We start from the raw sequence: 16,564 nt of genomic DNA on the forward strand, positions 1-16,564 counted from the left end.
ATCTCGTCACTTTGTTATGGCCAGTCTGAAGCAGACAATTAAAGTGACTATTGACAAAATATATGTTGAGCTCAAGTAATAGTTTGAGCCGGAGAGATCGCCAGGGTTTGGAGTTCAAGTTGTTTTTATGAGCCACGACTGAAAGCCAGAGAGCAGAAGAGTGAACGAACAGATGAGATAAAGTTTTTGTTGGGTGCGTTATTGATCTGTGGACTGTGGAAAATCCGCTTCCAAACACAGTAAGCGTCTCATTACAAACAGAAACTCATTAGGTTTTGTGGGGGACTATACGCGCGGCTTTTGTTTCAGGGCAGGCGACAATTAGCTCTCTCCCTTTGAAAACTTACTAATGAACAGCAAGCCCTAAGAGCACACACAAGGTCTCTCTCAGACACAATCACTTTAAATCAAACCCAGACCTCATCTCCTCTCTCCCAGGCCAATTTGCTAAGCATATATTAGTATTTACTGTTCAATTCCACTGAATTAAACAGCTAGAGCAAGACTTTGCTCAACGAGAAGGGGTTAGCTAGGCCCACCCCACATGGAAAGAACCTATATAAACATATATGTTTTAATATAGGTTTTGATATAGGTTTTTAATATATGTGACATATATAAAATTGGCCGTTTTCCTATATTATATGTACATATATGCACATATATGTACATATATGTATACATATATGTGCATATATATATGTACACATATATGCACATATATGTGTACATATATACGTGCATATATGTACCTATATGTGTACATATATACGTGCATATATGTACCTATATAGGTACATATATGCACGTATATGTGTGCATATATGCACATATAGGTGAACATATACGTGCATATATGCACACATATATACGTGCATATATGTACCTATATAGTACGTATATATGTGTGCATATATGCATGTATATGTTCACCTATATATGCACCTATACGTTTACCTATATATTAGTACAATTATTAATGTATATTATGTGCATATATGCACCTATGTTTACCTATATTAGTAAAATTATGAAAATCCATAGCTAATAGGCAACATAAATAAAAGCCCAAAATGTAGAAATTTACATTATTTATTTACTTAAAATAGTACAAGAATAAAAATAAGTTAAAAAAACAACAGAAAAAAAAAATGTATCTTGTTGATCTTCTCAGCTCCGTGAGCTTCGAATTGATAGATGTGCCCATCTGCCCTCGGCTGGCTGCCGGCCACTTCTTCAATGTAGCATCTAGAAAAGACAAAAATAATAAGACAGTATAATAATAATAATAATAATATAGTGCTTCATCAGGAACCCAACGTGCTTACAGTACAGCTGCGATTGGACACATATTTTGGATAAAGGGCTGATCATCATAAAAAATGCGTCATGTAAACACGTCAATTGGAAGATTCTGATTGGATTCTGCTAAATATGAAAGAAACTCTGATTGAAAACGTCACCCGCATTTTCCTGCTAGGTTTACTCGAAGAGCAATAGGATATGCATTAAAATCAAGCAAATCATTACCGGTATAGACAAAATAAGGCACAAACAAAGGACAGAGGGGATTAAGGGTAAAGGAGGGGTGAAAATGATTATTTATGAACACTTCAGATGACAACAATATGCCATGAGGTTATTTGCAACACTATATGTTCTACAAAATATAGGACTACACACCTTACAGCGCAATATCCCAGAAATGTGGCTTTAGAAGAGGAAAGGTAGGATCAAGAAGTGAGCAAGCGATGAATTAGTATTATAGGTGCCAAGCAGATACAGTAACAATAATGATGCCTAATAAACATTGATACAAGTAGGCTATTGTTAAAGTGGTGAAATTATAAAGTCTTAAAAGTTTTGTTTTCCCTTCTCAACGCATTATGCATTTACTCACCAAATAATGGCTGCCTTTTTAATTTGGTCAAGGGCGACCAGCTGCTCCCCATCCCCTCTGGTTGGCTTCCCACCTTAAAGTAATATTTCAAAATTATTATAAAAGGGGGTAAAATGAAGGTGGAGAAAGCAAGAGTTTTTTTTACATACACACATCACATTTTCTTGAGGTGCAAGGAAATACAAAAATGCCAAGCAAAAAAGTGATGGTATGCCGGCACACAAACATAATTTATTCCAGAGAATATGACTGACATGACAAGGACAGAAGAGATAAGGAACATGTTGTTTTGTACCGTTCAGGTTGCTTTTCAGCAAAGTCTCCAAATCAAGGTGCCCAGCAGCAGATTCCACACCATGGCAGTAGCAGAGGTGGCAAGGCTTTCCACGCTTCTGCCTGGCAACACCCCAGAGCCCTTTATAACTTCAATCTGAAAAATTATTTCACATCACAATATTAATTTATTGGCAACTTTTAGAAACTTTTTCATGTTTCATATTGATTCTTATGTTTAGCTTCCCAATAGTTCATAGGTTTTTATGTATAAATGCAGATTAATGTATAAATGCAGATTAACGATAAAGATATGAAACAAATTAAAGGGATAGTTCACTTTGAAATTAAATGTTGGTATGTTTTAGCTTACCTCAAGGGCATCCAAGATGTAGGTGTCTTTGTTTCCGCAGTAGTTTCAATTTTGATATTTGTCTGTCAGTCATATAATGCAGGTCTATGGTCACCTCCTCAAAGAGCATACACAGAGAAGTAAGTTACAAATTAAACAATTCCCCGTCTTAAGTACACATCGATGGCCTAAGACACGAAACGAGCGGTTTGTGTGAGAAAACGAACAGTATTTATATCGTGTTTACCTCTTGTAACCGTCCAAGTGATCTGAGGGCGGGCGTCACACACCAGGAAGCGCGCGCGCCCTCAGATCATTTGGACGGTTGTGTACAAGAGGTAGTGCTAAACACGATATAAATACTGTTCGTTTTCTCACACAGACCGCTTTAATTAAAATTAGGAATAACGTTAACGTTACTTACGATTGATGATAATGTCTTTCAGAAGGTTAGAAGGCGGCCTTTTCGCCATTCCACCAGCTTCTCAGTTTTTTTCAGTCCTTTCAGGAAAAATTCCGGACACAGTCGATTGCCAAAATACTATGGGACCCTGTATCGTCACCCTCAGTCCATTCAAGTACGTTAGGACATAACGGAACTCCAACGCTGATATCGCCATTTTACTCCCAGCCGCTATCTTTCTTTCGGCGCGAAATAGCCATAGACAGTATATGGAAATAGCGCGCTGGGCCGCATGCGGATGACGTCATCAACTGCGCGACGCTGTAGCGGCCAATCGGTAGCAGCAGAGTGGAGAAATGCTTGCCAGTATAAATAAATAACGTTAGGGAAATAAGACGCAATTAAAGAAAAGCAATAGATATGGATCCAGTACGTTACAAAAGGTACCTCGTTGACTTGAAATTGGCAAAAAGGCTTGGTTGACAAAATAAAAAAACGACAAACCAATTTGTTATACATTTCCTTCTTTTCCACTATCTTCTTCTGTTGTTTATATGACGGTTGGCAAACCAACTAAAGGTGCATTTCCGCCACCTACTGGGTTGGAGTATGGAGCATTGGTACACTTAGGAAGAGAAAAAAAATGTTATATATTTTTATTTTCCACTATCTTAGAAAGAATTGACCTTGTAAATGTTTCAAAACGTGCGGACATCATAGCTTTCCATCTCCTCTCACTTAATTGCCATAATAAAATTCCATAACATGCCAATTACATGTGATACCAATTTCACGTGTTCGCTAAGTTACACAAGTTCTTGCATTTAAAAAAAAAAAGTTAGTTCTTAGTTATAGCCTTGATAAAAGAAAATGTCATATCTTGCCAAAGAGCTACAAAATGACCAGATCCTGCCATGAGCTATATAGGAGACATATCTTATAATATAGGGCTATGTGGATATAAAGAAGCAATACAGGAGACCTATATGGCCTGTATATGCACATATATGCACCTCAATTTTGCCTATATGTGGCATATACGCATATATGCAGCATATATATTATCATATATGTGCATATATGCTGTATATATGCAGCATATATGTGCATTTAAACTGTATATATGTTTCATATATGCGCATATATGCAGCATATATGTGCATTTAAACTGCATATATGTTTCATATATGTGCATATATGCAGCATATATGTGCATTTAAACTGCATATATGTTTCATATATGTGCATATATGCAGCATATATGTACATATAAACTGCATATAGGTTTCATATATGCGCATATATCCTCATATAGGTTTTTTCCATGTGGGACATTTCCCCCACAATTTAATTAATCACAGGAAGAGGGATTGTGTTTCTCGGAGCCTCTTAAAGTCTCCAAGAAAACAGAATATTAATCAGCCTCGGCCCATCGCATGCTGCTTTCATCCCTGTTCAGAATAGTCAAGGAAACACTTTAATCCCCGACTGGCAGCGATACGAATCGGAGCTTTAATGCGTTAGCGTAGTCCCTACGGTCACAGGGACAGATGGCTGGGCCGTCTTTATGTTTCTTTGCTGAAGATTACGACATGTTGTAATTTTTACAATGCAATTAGATGCTAATGAACTAGGATGAAAAGGTGCTCTGTGAAAACTTTGTCGGGATTAATTATCCATCCGCGTCTGTACAAAAACGCTTCAAAATACGCCTCCTCTCTTTAAAAAAAATATATGTCATTAGGAGCGCGGTTCTTTGAAATACAAATAAGGCATTTAACCGTCATCGTGATACAAGAACGCACTGAGAGATCACAGCAGGGGTTTTCTCCCTTGGGAGTGTCAGTCTGCAATAATCTGAGCTGTGTGAACAGGAAAACTGAATCTGCTATTGCTAAAGTTAAAAATAATAAAGTGAAAATATGCAATCAAGAAGTCAGTACACCAGTAGATTGGTTCAAAACTCACACAAACAGTAACTGTATTTTTTTAGTTACTTTGAAAATAATATAAAACAGCTATATAATCTAAAAATATAATTAACATTATATAAAAACGCTAAAAGTCTGATATGTCCCCATTTAGCTAAGAAAGTGTGTGCGTGCGTGCGCGCGTGTGTGTGTGTGTGTGTGTGTGTGTGTGTGTGTGTGTGTGTGTGTGTGTGTGTGTGTGTGTGTGTTATCGTACATTATCTAAAGTGCCTATTGCTTGGTCAAAAAAGACAGCTTTAAAATATTACAGTCAATAAACATGTACCTTTCAGTGTGCTCTGAATTTAAGAGCTAATTAATTCACTTCACATCCTCCTTGTATCATTATTGGATAATGTAATAATGTTTAAATGAGCCATCAGTCCTTTTGTAAAAAATGGTTTTAATTTCCTTATTAAATAAAATTGGGTCAGGTTGTTGGCAGGCCTAATTTATCTCATTTTTATTCTTGATTTTTTTTCATTATCTGTCTTTTAAAAGCTCTTCTTTGAAGATATTATTCCATTCTTATTCAAACATTGTAAAAGAAGCTGATAATGGCTGATTTGTTCTTATTTCCGAACGTGATTTCCACAATTGATTCTGCTTGAGTCAACTCAATCATCAAAGCTTTTTAATGAAAGCTGCTTAATTACTTTATATCATTCTTTAGAAATCATTAACATGCAGAAAATGTCCTGAAATATATTAAAGTAATTCCAGAATTCTCTAAAGCACAGGGTTATAAATTTCCAAAAGATCCAGGCTCTAAATTTCCATTCAAGCACTCGAGTTTTCAGATTGCAATTAAAATAGAAATTAAAAAGTATAATTATAGTAAATTAAAATTATTTAAAATAAAATCATAAACAGCTCATGTGCCACAGCTAGGCTGCGTGTTGAATTTTTTTTAATATATATATATATATATAAAAAATTATTCACTGTCCAAAATCCAAAATGGAACCATTCTCTAATTGTTGACCTCTGCATTTTTATATTATTTACAAAACTTTCAAGTAACTCTTGGACTGTACTTCAAAATCATCTGTAAACTTTAACCTGGGCTTCACTAAACTCCACAGGGATAGTGTACACATTCATGGTGAGATTACAGGACACGGTAGTAATGGAAATCTCCACGACCGATTAAATCCTCTCCAAATGAAAGACTCCGAGCTAAACTTATTGGTTGGATCTTATTTTGATTTGGGAGGACCGAGAGAGCACAGAGATATCCATCAATATGAGGAGCCAGTGGTCAAACAGTGATATCAGAGACTTGTCTGTATGAACACAAACACAGCGAACATATAGGAGAGAAAAATGAAATCAAAAATGGATTCTCCGTAATATCTCAATTGCGAGATTAAATGTGTGTCCTAGAGTTTCAGAAGAGATCAACATTATAAAATGTCATATTTGCAACAAGTCCGATTTCAGTATGAACTAATCAAATTTTACCAAAAAAAAACCCAATTAACTTACTACTTCCGGCGAGATTCTGGTGTGCATTCCATGCATGGCAGTGAAGCGACGCATCTGACGCTTGAAGGTCACGTGACAGTAACAAAAGGGAGGATGTAGTATGTCTGAATTTCATTCATGCTACACACATTCATACGGAAGCCCTGAAGAAGAAAAAAATCTGTGAAAAAACCAATTCTAGCATTTCGAGAATAAAGTCGAAATATTTTGAGAATAAAGTCGAAATATTTTGAGAATAAAGTCGAAATATTTTGAGAATAAAGTCGAAATATTTTGAGAATAAAGTCGAAGTATTTTGAGATTAAAGTCGAAATATTTTGAGATTAAAGTCAAAACATTACGAGAGTATACAGTCTTCCGTAGAAGTTGTGTGAATTTTTTATTTATTTTCTTTAACAGATTTTTATTTATTTTTACGTTGCAGTTCAGGGCTTCCGTACATTCATACTATATAGAACATACTTTTTTAATGGTCGTGAAGTTCAAATGTAAATTCAAATTCAAATGTAGTACCTAATCAGAAACTATGTGTTTTTTCCATGTTTATTTTATAAAAATATACTCTGCTTGAGAAAAAAAAAATCACACTTTTAAATATTTAATCAGTTAAAGAATTAAGCAAAATTGGACAAGTAAAAATCCAATCCAAAATAGTCTAATTTGTTTGTGTGCTGTGTTCTTCCTATATAATCCAACATTGGCGTTGTATTCTGTCTGTTAAAAGAACCTGTGTAGTTTACCCTGAGGCGCATCCAAACAACACTCGTCTTATCCTCTGACAGCCTCTCTTTTTTCTTTTAGAACATAGCCATGGCATCCTCATGCATTTGATTTTTTTTTTTTTTTTTGCTTATTTATTTATTTATTTTTGTATGTATGCGGTTGGCTTTCCAATTCGTCACTTTGAATGGCTCGTTTAATTTCGTTTCTGTATTTGAAAGTCTAAAGGATCTTTAAGGAAGACAGAATGTTGAAAAGAGACACACAGCTGATCAAACTCTTCGCAAGACGTCACACAAAACAGCCCGAATCAAAGATAAACACTGTTGTGTGATGTCAGTAATGAGAAAAAAAGTAATGAGGAAGAAATAACAATGTTTTCTGAAAAATGTAAACATTGTTTCTGTGGTTTACGGTAGGGGGAGTACCTCTGATTGGCTGATGCCACAGCATTGGAAGAACCAACCAGTGCTTCATGTCCGACCTATTTCATGAATCAAAATGCACAATTCTGCTTATAAATATCTAGTTTGTAGTACGGTAATAAAGTTAACTAAAACAAAATCTCTAAATATCTTTCAAACAACCTGAAAACTTTGGCAATTCAAAGAGCCTTTCAAGTTCTCCCTTAACAGGTACCTTGTAAATATGACATGAAAATTGTTTCCTGCAGGACTGATAATACCTGTGCATCCCGAGCTTAAAGTTGAGGTATGTGATTTACAAAACGGCCGGCAGATTTTGAAAATACACAACTCAAATGGTCCTACCTTCTTTCCTTTGACTCCACCCATTCAAAGAACATGGACATGGATGGGGGGAGGGGGGGATGGTACAACCGATTGATTGACGCACTTACTGTCCAATGATTCTAGGTGGTCTTGGAAATGATTGGCTGGAGTTTTTTGAGTCCTGCCCGTTCCACAGATGATTAAATTGCTTAATTTTTATTTCAGTGCTTCTAACTCAGTGGCTGTTAGTGGGTTAGGAATAGGATTTTAAGTGATTTTGAAAAAATGGCCAAAAAAGAGAATTACATACCCCACCTTTAAAGGTGCATTAAATGATTTCTGAGAAATGCTGTTGAAAGCGGATCAGACTAGCACCACAACACACTAGCGGCTAGCCAATCAGCAGTAGGGGGCGTGTCCACTCATGATGGGGGAGGAGAGACAGTGTGCAAGAGGGAAGATTTGAAGAAAGACTGTAGAAACAAAGAGCGCTGAGAGACATTACACAAGAGAAAAGGTCGGAGGAATATCGCTGGAAAAAGAAGGGTTATGATCAAGCAAGAGCTTTAGGAATTAATATTAGAAAATCTTTCCAGTGCCTAAGTGGAAAGACCGAATACGGACACCGAGGTTGCATTGCTTCTGCTCCATAACTGAGTAACATTGGTTTTGCTGTTTCACAGAACTGAGATGCTGTTGTTGTAATGTTAGCTGTAGTAATAGGACAGTTTTGAGTGCCATTGTCTGTCTGCTGCTGGCGACTAAAAACAACCAACTCTTGCTTGTATTTACTTTATGTTAATTTTTTGTTCTTCCTTTTTTTGTTTGCCATCTTGTCTTTCTTTTTCTTCGCTTCAGCTATGATAAAGAGACATCCACTCTTGCATTACGTGTTTGTGCATTTTGGGGGTGGAGGCGGAGCAATGAAGGAAGGGGTGTGTTTGTTTGGGTTGATTTCAAATATCAATTGTAACTGCACATTTAAAGAAGTATTGCTAGTCAAATTGACTGATGCGGACACCAACAACACATGCTAGGAAACTATTTTTAGATTATTAATGTTCTCTTTTTTTTTATCAAACCTTGTTAAATAAAATAGAACCAGAATAAACTTTGCTGATAGTGTCAGGAGTAATCATTAAATAAAATGTTCCTGTGCTAACTCAAAGCTTAATGGTGAGCTGCACAGCAAAACCACCTACAGTATTTGAAGAGCCCTTGAGACATGCAGTTTGGTATGTAGTAACCAGTTTGCATAAACGCCTTCAGGTTCACAGGTTTTGATCGTTTGGCAGTGCATTTTGTGTGATGAAAGGCCTCTTTATTTCAGCTCTAGGGTGCAAGAATCTCAAGTTAAAGGTGAGTCATTGCATTTGAACAAGGCTGGTGAACGCGCATTATACAAACTTTCACTGGATATACACTGCCAACTTGATGGCTTTGTGTGATATGGTGTTCCCACTTGACATCTCTCATTTGCCATTAGTACTTGTGGGTTTTCAAGGCTGTCAAGACTAAGTTTTGGAGAGCCCAAATCCCTGTGCTGTCATGGTAACCGTCTTCTGTGCCAGGTGAGTAATGAATATTTACATTTTGATGGATGGTTATCCATCATTCTATCCCTCTGAGACACATTTAGTCTCTCAGAGCTTTGAAAAACTTAAAGGGATGCTTCACCCAAAAAAATGAGAATTTTGTCATTAATTAATCGCCCTCATGTCGTTCCAAACCCGTAAGACTTTTATTCATCTTCAGAACACAAATGAAGATCTTTTTGATGAAATCTGAGAGATTTCTGTCCCTCCATTGACAGCTACGCAATTGACACTTTGACGCTTAAAAAAGTTAATAAAGAGATCTTAAAACTAATCCATATGAATTAAGCGATTTAGTCCACATTTTCTGAAGAGTCTTAAATGCTTTTCTATGATGAATGTTTATAAGTGAATAAAAGTCTAAATTCAATCTGGTTATCATATATAGCGATCGTGTCTTTTCAGAAAATTTCAGAAACTAAATCGCTTAATTCATATGGATTCGTTTTTCAATCTTTTTGTGAACTTTTTGAAGCGTCAAAGTGATCGTTGCGTAACTGTCAACGGAGGGACAGAAAACTCAGATTTGATCAAAAAGATCTTAATTTGTGTTCCGACGATGAATAAAGTCTTACGGGTTTGGAACGACATAAGGACGAGTAATTAATGACAGAATTACAATTTTTGGGTGAACTATCCATTTAAAGGGATGGTTCGGAGTAATTTCAACGTAGGGTCCTTTACACCATGACCTCGAGCCAAACACCCCCACTCAGAAACTTTTTTTTCCCTTGGTCAAACATTATTAAAGTTAGAGCTTATAAGCTATTTAGAGATATCAGCCGAATGGCTTAGTGCAGGCGCTAATGGATCCAAGGATATATCTCCTAAATTACCATCCATCCATCAATTTTCTTCCGCTTATCCGGGGCCAGGTCGCTGGGGCAGCAGTCTAAGCAGAGATGCCCAGACACTTCCTCCAGCTCTTCCGGGGAGACACCGAGGCGTTCCCAGGCCAGCCGGGAGACATAGTCCCTCCAGCGTGTCCTAGGTCTTCCCAGGGGTCTCCTCCCGGTGATGGTTTAAATTACCCCACTAATAATTCCCGGAATGGTACCAAACTTCTACAGTAGTACAAATAGGTTCTGTACTCATAAAACGAGGCATTGGAAAGTGTGTAAGTACATCAGGAGTTTATTTAAATAACACTTGCCTGATGGCTTATGCTACCGCTACCGCTAAACCAGACATCGAGGTCACTTCCGTGATTTGGGGAAAGCCCGAAAAAGCTTGCGCGATCAAAGTTGCTCAAAAAGTTTTTGGGTATATACAATTTATTTATTTATTTTTTCCGAAGTGTTGACAATTTAGTGTTAACTAATAATTGTTGCAAACTGGTCCTACAGTACCAACAAAATATTAGTGCATTCCTGGAACTGGGCGTCGTTACACTACATCCTTATACATCGCTTTATGCCAGGACTTTTACGGGCTTTTCCCAAATCACGGAAGTGGCTCGAGGTCATGGTGAAAAGGACCCTATAGGTTGAAATTACTCTGAACCATTCCTTTAAGTCCAGGCCAGCAGCACATAGTGCCATTTTAAACACAACCTCATTATATTAAACACATCAGACAACTAGTGGAGGTTACTTTGAAATGATCTCCGTGTTCTCCCTGAGACCAGCAAAAGTGTCTCCAGGTGAGAGTCACTGTAGATTGGATCAAGATCACAGAGACAGTGTCGAGAAATGCTGTGGGACCGAGTGGCAAAAAGTCTTATTATTTCTTCTCACCTCTAATTTACTCCCATACATTCAGAGTCTTGTCTCTTTAAGTACCTGTGTAATGGAGAGCAGTTATGTTGATGCATGTTGAAGAAAGACACAGACTCACTCAGGAAAGGCGTGAAATTAGTACAATTTCTCAGAGGGGCAGGGGACCGAGCCGCGTAAATTGCTCAGTTTCCAATGGACATTCTTCGCAACACGAGGCCTACAGAGACCCTACTGGGGCATTTTTCAGAACCGAGCGCTGGCAGATTACATCTTGAGAGCTCTCAGTCCGCATGGAGACAAAGCAAGATGTGAAGATTGGCTATCACTATGACCGTTTTATGTTTTGTGTCAATGGCAGATTACAATCACTACAGTAACACTCTAAATCCAAGACAATCTGCTTTGGAATGACAACAATGAAAAAATGGCTGAGCACAGTTATCTCCATTTGGGTCCCTTATACCCCTTTTCCACCAAGGCAGAGCTGGTGCTGGTTCGGAGCCAGAGCCTAGTTTCAAATCGGTTCTTTGTTTTTCGACCACCAAAGCACCAGCTCCGAACCAGTAAAAGTGGTTCTTAAGTAGCACCGAAACATTGCTGGGCTAGAAGTAGGAACCGCTTGGTAGAACCAACTCCGAACCGGCTCTAGCTCTAGCTCTGAACCAGCACCTGGTTCTTGCTGGTGGAAAAGGGGTATTATTTAACTGTCTTAAGTAACACCTGCTGAAATATATCATGAGGAACGGAAGAAAAATCCAGGAAAGTCACATCACATTTATTTCTATAGCACTTTATACAATAGATTTTTTTAAAGTAAGCAGCTTTACAGTATTAAATATGTATATAATGAATTTCCATGTCAAAGAAGGCGGAGCCTCAGAGTCACACCTATGTAATCACCATGGCAGTTCGACGGTTTTTACCAGTCTGATTCAAACTCCTGAAAAAAAAAACTCAGGCCTTTTTGCTTGTGGTATATCAGACCATTATGCATCAATGACGCCTGCAACCAAAATTTTATGACCCAAACTTAAACCTAACCATAAATAAACCTAACCCAGACTGGGGAGAGAGGACCTGTAATAATGCAAAATATGTGAAAAAAATAATAAGTTTTTTGAAAAAACAAAATCAAGACTTCGTAAAAACAAGACTTCCCTTTAAAACAATCTGATGACATAAGCTCAGTCTGAAATCGCATACTCTCGAGTAGGTATACTTATTTTGAATAAGTAAGAGATTTCTCTCTCAACTATAGCCGAATAGGTTTTCATTTATGTTAAACACATTTTCAATCTTATCCTTGCAACCACAGCAATGATTTTAAGGAGTTACAGAACACGGATATTAGATGTTTTTCACAACACGCCTTATTTACGCAAAGTATGTCAGAGTTTGTTCTGTGTGGCCGGGAGCCGACGAGGCATCTGATTTGATCAGGGAAAACCAAAGACCTCAGTTAGAACTGCTGTAATGGTGGTCAAAATGAAGAAAAGTTGCAGTGATATTGCCTGTAATTCAGTGCAAGCACAACATCTATTAGGATATATTGAGCCCTCGGGATACAGAGATAGCAGGGGTTGGAGGGGTCAGAAAGTACCATGTTCTCCCTCGCGAGGATTGTGTGCGAGAACGTTCAGGAATCACTCAGGGAGATTAAAAGGAGAGAGAGAGAGAGAGAGAGAGAGAGACTGTGAATCTACTGAACCTCTGTTGACTTTATAAATGCGATTGGATCTACAGCGCAATTGGATTACAGAGCTCTTATTTCATTACACATTCTCTTCTTTATTGTATTATTTCAGAAAGAGTTGGAAACAAGTCTAATAGCTTTTTAAACAGGTTCCTGTCAGTGGCGTTTTTTAAGCTGCTGTTATTTAGCATGACCGTCTCTGCTATAGGCAATCGATCAGACGCCTTCATTTCAGCGTTCTGCTGTCACTCTGAGAGGAGGCTGTGGAATAGATTGAGGACAGGAGGGTGGAAAACTGAACGAAAGCCACACACCCGCACACCAGCTTGACTGGCCACCAGATAGTATTTGGTTTATTTTCTGTCAAAGGCACGTTCTTTTGCCTTCCAGTATAACACTAGTGACAGATCCACTAAAAGCTTTAGAATTAATTGAAATTCAAAGAGCTGTGAAAAACATAAGACCGCTGCTATTTAACGTGAACCCGCCGCTGGCCTTGTGCTGTATTCTTCAACGCTCTGGCAGGTAAAATCTCACTCACAGAACAAATCTGCAAAGAACCTCGTACGGTTTATAATTCGGTATTGATCGCTGCTGCCATTGAACATTTATGAGACTGAATACTTGCAAACCGCATAGCCTACTTTTTTTTTTTTGTAAGGGTGAATCTTATAAAACCATGACAATGTTTCACCCCCAGATTTAAGGAAGATAAATTAAAAATGACATTCAAAAAAATAATAGTTAGCCCTGGGTCACAATAAAGGAGATTCACAATGAAAACAAATATTTTTACATTTAAATTTTTACAAATATCATTTATTTGGGAACACTTTACAATAGGGTCTCATTTGTTAACATTATTTATATTAACTAACATGAACTAACCATGAGTGATACATTTGTTACTGTATTTGTTCATAAAAAATACATCTGTTTAGTTTACAGTGCATTAACTAATGACAAATACAACTTTCGATTTTAATATTGTATTAATAAATGTTGAATGTTGAAATTAATGTAATAATTCAAACATTCCCTAGACTCAAGCCTAAAATTCTCCTCAAACATTTTTAATAACAGGCTCAAATAATGAAGAAAAAAGTCCAAGAGCAGACTTAAACTGACCATCTTGAAAATTAGAAAAAGAACATTAATCATTTGAACATTTTAAACTGACAGATGTTCCGAGTAGTTAAAGGTGGTCTTGGTGGTAACTATGGTGTTGCTAGGCTCTTGCCAATGTGTTCTAAGTGGTCACTAGGCAGTTGCTAAGGTGTTTTGAGTGATTGCTAGGCCGAATTTAATGAACATAGCTTAAAGGCACAGGGAAAGTTGCAGTCAAAAGTTTTGAAAATAGAATTATGCAAATTACGAAAACAGAATATTATAAGACATGACAAAACTGAGTGTGCCGGAATACTGAGAATGCCCTGTTTCTATGGTTACTGTCTCCTCTAAATGATATCCAGCCGTGTTACCCTGCATAATGCTACATCATGTTTAATAACTCCTATCATAGACATACAATATACACAAAATAAACATTTACTAAATCAAGATCCCCCGAGAGCAGCATTTCTCACTAAACCTGTCAAGAACATCAAACTGAAAATGACAAAATATGGAGCCTAATTTTAGAATAATTGTGATCATATTTTTGACAATTACGAATATTTTCATCCCAATCCTCATTATAGTAACGCAATGCAAAATAATCTGTTTTTTATTAATGTAATGTTGGAAAAATAATAATTGTGACGTATGTTCGCATCATGGTAGTATATGTTGTGCTACATTTATGTTGCTTTAAATTTCAATAAAAATCTCTGTATTACAATAATGAGAATCAATGATAACAAAAAAAAAGTGTGTGTGTGTGTGTGTGTGTGTGTGTGTGTTCATATTTTCTTTAATTTTGGGTTGAAATGTGACATTTAGTGAAATTCTTCCATATAAACATGTGCAAGGCATATACTTAACTGCCTACAGCACAGAATAATCGCTCTGATTTAGCATTACTTTAAGAGGTGATAAACACTGTAGGCAATATCGCTTTACCACTGTATGAATCAATCCAGCATCCTGCAGTATAAACGCAGACCATGGACACAAAGAGGATGTGATTTGTGGTTTGGTAAAGCTGCAGTAAGGAATTCATAATGAACAAATAGACAGGAGAAGATGAAAAACAACAGGAGGGACCCATTAAAGAGGGAACAATCACTGCTATTAGGATCATTACAATCAGCAAGCGCATGTAATACATGATAAACAACTTTTATCAGCAACTTTACCGCAGAGATAATGCGTGTTAGTTAAAAAGACAGGTGTTGGACTTCACATCCAGGAGATAATGAAACAACAGGGCTCATTATTTCAAGTTAAAAACTTGGGAAGACTTTACTGCAAGAGAAGGGTATTCCCAGCTAACAAAATTATGTTCTGAGAACGTTGTGGGAACGTTGATTTGAAATGTTCTAAAAACGTTGAAATGTCCAGTTTGCTAAACGTTGCTGGAATGGTTTCTTAATGTTAGCAAAACGTTGCCGGAACGTTATCTTAAGGTTAGCATAACGTTGCTGGAATGGTTTCTTAATGTTAGCAAAACGTTGCTGGAACGTTAGCATAATGTTGCTGGAACGTTATCTTAAGGTTAGCATAACGTTGCTGGAACGTTAGCATAACGTTGCTAGAACATTAGCATAACGTTGCTGGAACATTAGCATAACGTTGCCGGAACATTAGCATAACGTTGCTGGAACATTAGCATAACGTTGCTGGAACATTAGCATAACGTTGCTGGAACATTATCTTAAGGTTAGCATAACGTTGCTGGAACGTTATATTAAGGTTAGCATAACATTGCTGGAATGTTAGCATAACGTTGCTGGAACGTTAGCATAATGTTGCTGGAACATTATCTTAAGGTTAGAATAACGTTGCTGGAATGTTATATTAAGGTTAGCATAACGTTGCTGGAATGTTAGCATAACGTTGCTGGAACATTCTTAAGGTTAGCATAACGTTCATGGAACGTTATTTTAAGGTTAGCATAACGTTCATGGAACGTTATCTTAAGGTTAGCATAACGTTCATGGAACGTTATCTTAAGGTTGGCATTATGTTGTCGGAACGTTCGCATAACATTGCTGGAACATTGGCATAACGTTGCTGGAACATTATCTTAAGGTAAGCATAACGTTCCTGCAACGTTTTCCCCCAAAATGTTATTAACAATACAACATTCAAAGAACATTAAAATGTCCACTTTCTTTCATGTTAAAATGTTATTTTAAGGTTAGAAAAACAATTCTGCACCATTCGTTCAACTTAATTTTTTTATTAAAACAACCATGTGAATTATAAGCGCACTTTTACATCACATCAAAAAGTAGAACATTTCATATGATTATCATACATTTTAAACGCTACATAATAGCTTAAAAAAACAACTACAAATATTTTCATGTAAACATTTAAATGAAATGAAAACTGTGTTTAAGGGTTAGTTCACCAAAAAATTATGTCAGTAATTACTCATGTTATTCCAACCCCGTAAGACTTCCGTTCATCTTCAGAACACAAATTAATATATTTTCGATGAAACCTGAGAGAACAGCACCAGTGATCGTTTCAATCACACAGAACGAGCAGTGATCTGCGTTTTATGTTGGCTGCTAGGCAAACACAGAAACAGCTGTCCTGTCAGTCAAGTAAA

General features: G+C 37.0%; 1 long non-coding RNA gene across 1 annotated transcript; it reads right to left on the minus strand.

The window, feature by feature from the left end:
- Window positions 1-627: 627 nt before the first annotated feature.
- LOC307010713 lies at window positions 628-3,546 on the minus strand. Its single transcript, XR_013800249.1, has 6 exons — window positions 2,950-3,546; window positions 2,547-2,643; window positions 2,196-2,330; window positions 1,901-1,973; window positions 887-1,248; window positions 628-752 (listed from the first exon to the last, which is right to left on the minus strand). It is a non-coding gene; the product is annotated as an uncharacterized lncRNA (long non-coding RNA).
- Window positions 3,547-16,564: the final 13,018 nt, after the last annotated feature.

This window comes from Phoxinus phoxinus (assembly GCF_949152265.1).
Source record: "Phoxinus phoxinus genome assembly, chromosome: 14".
NCBI classification, from domain to species: Eukaryota; Metazoa; Chordata; class Actinopteri; order Cypriniformes; family Leuciscidae; genus Phoxinus; species Phoxinus phoxinus.